The following is a 6,000-nucleotide window of genomic DNA, read 5'->3' as shown; positions in this document are numbered from 1 at the left end:
GACCCAGGCCTTACCCAGCTGTGCCCACAGTCCCTAGCGGCGCTGCTCCGCAGGGAATGGAATTTGCTCTGACTTCTCTCTAGGGGGAACGCAGGCGCAGAAGGCTGGGGGCCTGGCAGGCTAACTCAAGCCCCAGCCCCCCGAAGTGCCCCAGGCCTTCTGGCTTCATTCCAGCCTAGCCTGAAGGGGACGACATCTGCTTTCTCCAAGGGCCCCAGCTGGAGGGCAGAGAGGCAGGGACGGAGAAGGGGGCTCCTTTGTGGAACCCACTCCCAGGGGTTAGTGGGGATCAATCATCTGAAAGCTAGATAGAGCAACTTGTAATTTTATTCCCTGGGAGGAGGAGCCTGCGAAGTCGGCCAGGAAGGGTGGGGATGGGGCTGGCGGGGGGGTTGGGCAGTCAGGGGAGCTGTTCTGGGAGGGGAGGGACTTGGCTAGGTCTCTCAAGCCTTCTCCAGTCTCCAAACTTTCACCAAACTCTTGGCCCCCGCCTACCCCGAAACCGAAACACAACAAGCTCTGGAGGAGCTGAGAGCAGCGCCGCGGGGCGGGCGGACTCGGGGCGGCACTAAGCCTCGGGAAGCTGATGCAACTTTCCCTTTAAGAAAGCCACCTGGGCGCACAGCGGTGCGGACCCAGCACGCCTGGGCCAGGGGCAGCAGCATGGTAAGGGGGCTGGGGGAAGGGGGCGCTGCAACCCACACCTCTGTCGGTCCTGCTGTCGGTCTAGTGGTTCGGTGGCTCCTCGGGATTGAGTACAGGACCAATGCGTGTGTGTGTATGTGTGTGTATGTGTGTGAGAGAGAGAGATCGCGCATACATGCGGGCATCTGTGGGTAAGAGTGTGGTTGCACGCACGGGAATGTCTGTCTCGCAGCTAAGGTCGGCGTAGGTGCGCGCGTCTGGGTGTCACTGCTGTCACCAAGGAGCCGAAACAGGCAGGAAAGGAGGGGGGCCGCTCCCGGAGTGGAGCCGCTGCGTGTGGAAACCCGCGTGGTCCCGGGCGGCGGGCGCAGGGTGTGTGGGTAGCTCCGGAACCACAGCGTGTCGAGGTTTGTCTGGGCGCCAGTAGGTCTGCGCGCCGGGGGTCTGTGAGGGCCAGGAACCGACTGGCGGTGTTTGCGCCCAGCGTACTAGCTCCGGCTCCATCTCTTCGCACTGCCGGCCACCCTAGCTGCCTATCTAGACTTTCCAGCCCGCTTGTCTCCCTATCTGCCCGCCCAAACGCTGGTTCCGTGCGAGTTCCCGCGCGCTCGCCAGTCCCGGAAAGCTACGCCAGAGTCCCGGCGCCCCCCAGCTCTCTTTGTCCGCGACTCCTGGCCATGGCTTTTAGAAAGGGGCTACGGCCGTGGAATTCTTTGGGGGCTGCTACCCCGGAAAGAATCTGCACCCTCCCCATCCCAACCTTCATTCTGGGTGCTTGTGGGGCGGGCCCGAGCGGCCACAGGTGAGGGTAGGGGCCTAGCAACCCGAGGCGCCCACCCCCAACTGGCGCCCCGCACCCCGAAGCCAAGGCCAGGAGGGAGACCGCGACGGGGCCCGGGCCAGACGGGAGGGGCTTTTGCCGGGAGGGCTGGGAAGATGCCGGAGCCGGCCCGGGGGCGGGGCAAGGGGGCGGGTACCTGGCTCCCCGGTACTTTTCCACCGCAGGGGGCGGGGGCGGGACCGCCACCTCCTCACCAGCTGAGAGGCCCACACGTGGTAGCTGATGTAACGCCCCCCCCACCTTGCACCCCGATTAAAGCAACGCGCTCCGCTTGGAGGAATCGGGGTGCTCCGGATGGTGCTGCAGCCCCAAAAGCGACCGCGCCCCAGCCTGCTGGTGGGGGGCCTCCTCTCAGTCGGCGGGCCACTTCTTAAAGGAGCCGCGCCTCCTTTCGGGCCTGCTCTCCGCAGGCCACGCCCCTTCGTTAGACACTTTTAAAGGAGCCACGTCCCCAGCTCTGACAGCTCCCCCACAAAGCCTGGGTCTATTTCTTCGCTGAAACCAGCCTGATGCTGCTGTGACTGTTAAATGGTAAAGGTTGGGGGTCAAGAAATGGAGGAGAGAAGGACCTGGGAGGTTAAAGGCTCCCAAAGTGAGGGACCATCAGAAGGTCGGAGAGTGGAGTGGGTGAGGGGACTAGTTCTAGAAAGGGAATACTAGGCGACACTGAGCATGCCCAAATATTTACAAGGACCGCAGGGAAAACGCCCCTTACTTGGCCTGCACTGCGACTGCGGCTATACCAATCAGTGCCCAACCTTGGGGACACAGAAGAATCACACCACTGCCTGGGAAGATCTCTGGCTGGTGGGGCACCAGATTCGGACACAAGCAAATGTGCCTCAACACTGCATGATGAGAGTGTTAATCAGATGTACAGAGTGTGCTTTGGGGGTACAGTAGAAAGAATGACTGCAACCGGGAAGAGAAAAAAGGCTCCTTGAAGACAGTGGCATTGGGGCATTTTGAAGATGGATAGGATATATACAGATGGAAATGGAGACAAGGGTGCTCAAGGAAGAGGAGCCACATCAGCAAAGGCATGGAGGCAAGAACCCTCTGGGAATGACGAATAGTCCCACATGGCCGCAGGTGGCCCCGGCTAACCAATCTGGTCTCCAGGCAGACCAGGGGCTCCTCCCTGCTCCTACAGCCCCTCCACTTCCTCTGTCACAGTGAATGGAGATTATGCTTCCTCCTCTTTCTCTTAAACTGTGAGGTCCTTGAAGACAGGGAACAAGCCTGACCCTTTTTTATTCCCAGAGAGGATACAGGGCTTGGACCAGATGGACCCTTAAAATCAACTGACCTGACAGCCCTGTATGGGGGAGAGGAAGGACTGAGCAGTGAGACTAAAGGTGGGCAGGTCCTGTGACCACCCTCTCACCATTCTCCATTGGGTGGCTCACAGGCTACTCAAACCCAACTTGTCCAACTCAGCCCATCCTCTCCCCACCCCAAACCTGCAGCTTTCCTATGTTGGGGCCGGTGCTGGCTTTTTCCTGTTGTACCAGCAGAAACCAAAGACCCTTCCTTATCCCTCATTCTCAAAGTCCAATTCATCACTAATTCCTACCAGTGTTACCTTATATATTTTTCTCAAATCTGTACCCCTTTCCCCACCTCACTGTCACCTTCTTCTCCAAGCTTCCTCATTCTCTGGCCTGGCCTGTTCCTAATTGATTTCCTCTCCTCCACTCTCTCTTCCCTCCAGCCCTTTCTCCACACTGTATCTAGGGTGATGTTTTCAAAATGCATATTCCACCAGTTGCTCCTCCTCAGTTACAAGTCTGCATTAAAGCCTTCAGTAGCTGTCATTGCCCTCAGGATAAAGCCCCAAACCCAGGCCCCCAAAACCCTGCTCCTGCTCCTCTGTCCACCGTTATGTTTGGCCACTTCTCCCTGGCTATCTGAGCCCCAACCTCATGGTCTTTCCTATTTTATTTCATTTGCTTAAATCTTTCCTCCTGTTCCTTCTCACTGTTGCCACTTGGCCCTCTGACTTTCAAACACCATTTCCTCAGGGAAGCCCTCTGTGACTCTCAGACCCGTCAGCCCGCACCCACCCCACCCCACCCCTGCTTTAAGGCTCTTTCTCCTTCACACTCTTTATCTTAGTCTTTAATTACATATACACATTTGAGAGATCAGTTTCACTCCTTCTCCCTATCCCATAGGCTGCAGGAAGGCAGAGACCCATGAGTTCTTGGTGCTAACACAGGTCTAGCCGAGAGCAAAGCTGAAATAAATATTTGTGGAATAAGTGAATTGAATTGTGGCCAGCCTCAAACGCCTGATAAACAGTTTAGGCCATATCCTGCTGTCTATGGAGAACTACTGAAGAAAATCAGAGCTTTGGGACTTTGGGAAGATAAATGGATTGGAGGAGAGGAAAGTGTGGAGGACTTGTAAGTCAAGTGAAAAATGAAGCAGCAACTTCAGAATTTACAAAGGATTATTATCCCCCTCTTCCAGACTGACAACACTGAGGCTCAGAGGGCTTAAGTAACTTGTTTGAAGTCAAATACATAGTGAATGGCAGAGCCAGAATGCCAGCCCAGGGCGACCAGCTCCCAGAGGCTAAGCTCTTCATCACATGCTGAACTTCAGAATCACTACTTGTCAATGGTGGCCCTATATGGGTTGTTGTTAGGGGCAGGTCTGGTGCCTGGGTAATGTTGCTCTCCAACATCTGGAAGAGAGCCTAACATGTCATGGGCATTCAGTTGGTTCTTTCTGATGGATGGATAGGGCCATTTAACGTACATGGCAGGGGCTAAAGAAGCAGCAGAGCTTTACACGTAACTCATTCTAGAGCAGCCACCAAGCCACCTTTTCCACACTGATCTGTAACTGCCCTGAGGGCATGGGCTGTATTTGCAACAATGCTCTGGGATACCCTGGATGAGAGAGCACTCTTTCCTAAATTCCAGGACAGTGTCCTCAATTTATTCACCTGACCAGAAGGCATAATTCCCAATTTGTGAGGTGGTTCTTAATGCCATCTGCCATTATTGCTGTCATCACTGTCATTATTATTTGTTAGCTGAAGAGGGACAGCTTTGGGGAAGTCAAATCTAGAGCTTACAGCTTGGAGGGAGGGGTGTGGTGAGGGAGGAGGGCAAGGGTATGATCTTAAGGGAACATGACCCCTTTTTCCTGACTGCCCCCAGAAGACCAAAGCCATGAACGGGGACCTCTTTAGGAAGACACTTTGAGGAGCAGAGAGGCCAGTGTAGTTGACTGAAATAAAGGAAATGGTTATAAGTCACATCCCCACCTGCTGCAGGCTATGCAGGAGACCTAGTGGCCAAGCCCTGAGGAAGCCAAGGTTGATTTGCATAAGCAAAGAGTTTTTTCCTGGTCTCTTTTAGTCTTTCAAAGACTTCCTGGGCCAGTGGGTGAGAGATGGCCATTGACGGGTGGCTATGGGTGGGGTAGAGTGGCACAGAAGAGCCTTTGGAGTAGAGTCTGCTATATAGGAGGGTAAGGAAGGCCCCAGAGGCAGAGCCCAATCCTTCCTGGAACCAGGCCCTGTGGAGGTTGAATGTCTTTGTCTACCTGACCCAGGTTTTTCCTCCTATAAGAGAATTCTTTTGAGTCTCCCTGAAGGTTGATTCCTCTGCTGTGGCCTGTCAAAAACTGCCCTCTACCATCTGCATCTGAGGTCACACCTATATACACCTGCATGGCCTCATCTGCTGCCCCTCAGGCTCGCCATCCCCCCATTGCCTCTCAGATGCATCCTACAAGACCTCGGCTGATCTAGACCCTCATTCCAGTGCCTCAGTCTTACCCATTTCCCTTCAATGCAACCCCCACTTCCTGTAAGCTGAGCTCTGTGCTAGGTGCTGGGCACACAGTGGTAAATGAAACACCTATCCAAGCCCCCAGGCAACTCACAGATTCATGGCTGACAGACTTAAAAGCAAATTAGCCTAATAGGAGTTGATAAGGACAAAACTGAAAGGAGGAAGCAACTTGTTCATTCAGGTGAGGGAAAGGCTACCGGGAAGAGGTGGCATTTTACGCACAGTCCTAAAGGATTTGTAGAATTTCACCTGGTGAACAGCAGGGAAGGTGTTGCAGGCAGGGGACAGCCTGAACAAGGGCAATAAATGTGCCCGCACATGGTGTGCCTGGCATGTCCAGAGCTTATGGTCCAAGTTAGTGACATAACAACAAGCTAGGTGGCCCTGGAACCCAAGCTGAGTGACACCAGGATGAAGACAGGCCATCCTGGCTGCCTGGGTGGGGTGAGTGTGAGAATCCAAGCCAAATCTTCAGGGGAACGGTTGAAGCCATTCACACAGTCGATGAAAGAATTGGACCCTGTCCAGTTTTGTGTTCTTTTTAAAAAATCTTTTATAGAATTGGGCATCTGGAGAGTCAAAAATAGACCTTTGCCCGCTGGGACACAAAGCGTGGAAACTAAGGGCCGCAGGGGAAGGGTCAGGAGAAGAGTTAAGAGGAGCTGATCCAGGGTCATCAAGAAAGGAGCCAGATGACAAGCG

At 54.5% G+C, this 6,000-nt stretch overlaps 1 protein-coding gene across 2 annotated transcripts in view; it reads left to right on the top strand.

The window, feature by feature from the left end:
- Positions 1-463: 463 nt before the first annotated feature.
- The window catches only part of SLC6A9 (solute carrier family 6 member 9), a 31,704-nt gene continuing 26,167 nt past the window's right edge, over positions 464-6,000 (top strand). For both annotated transcript variants that reach the window (XM_090269301.1, XM_090269300.1), the window contains exon 1: positions 464-666. The gene's annotated coding sequence lies outside the window, so the exon portion shown is untranslated. The remainder of the gene's footprint in view (positions 667-6,000) is intronic.

This window comes from Furipterus horrens, unplaced genomic scaffold (genome assembly GCF_987537825.1).
Source record: "Furipterus horrens unplaced genomic scaffold, mFurHor1.1.pri manual_scaffold_3, whole genome shotgun sequence".
NCBI lineage: Eukaryota > Metazoa > Chordata > Mammalia > Chiroptera > Furipteridae > Furipterus > Furipterus horrens.
This window is presented reverse-complemented; position numbering and strand designations above follow the sequence as displayed.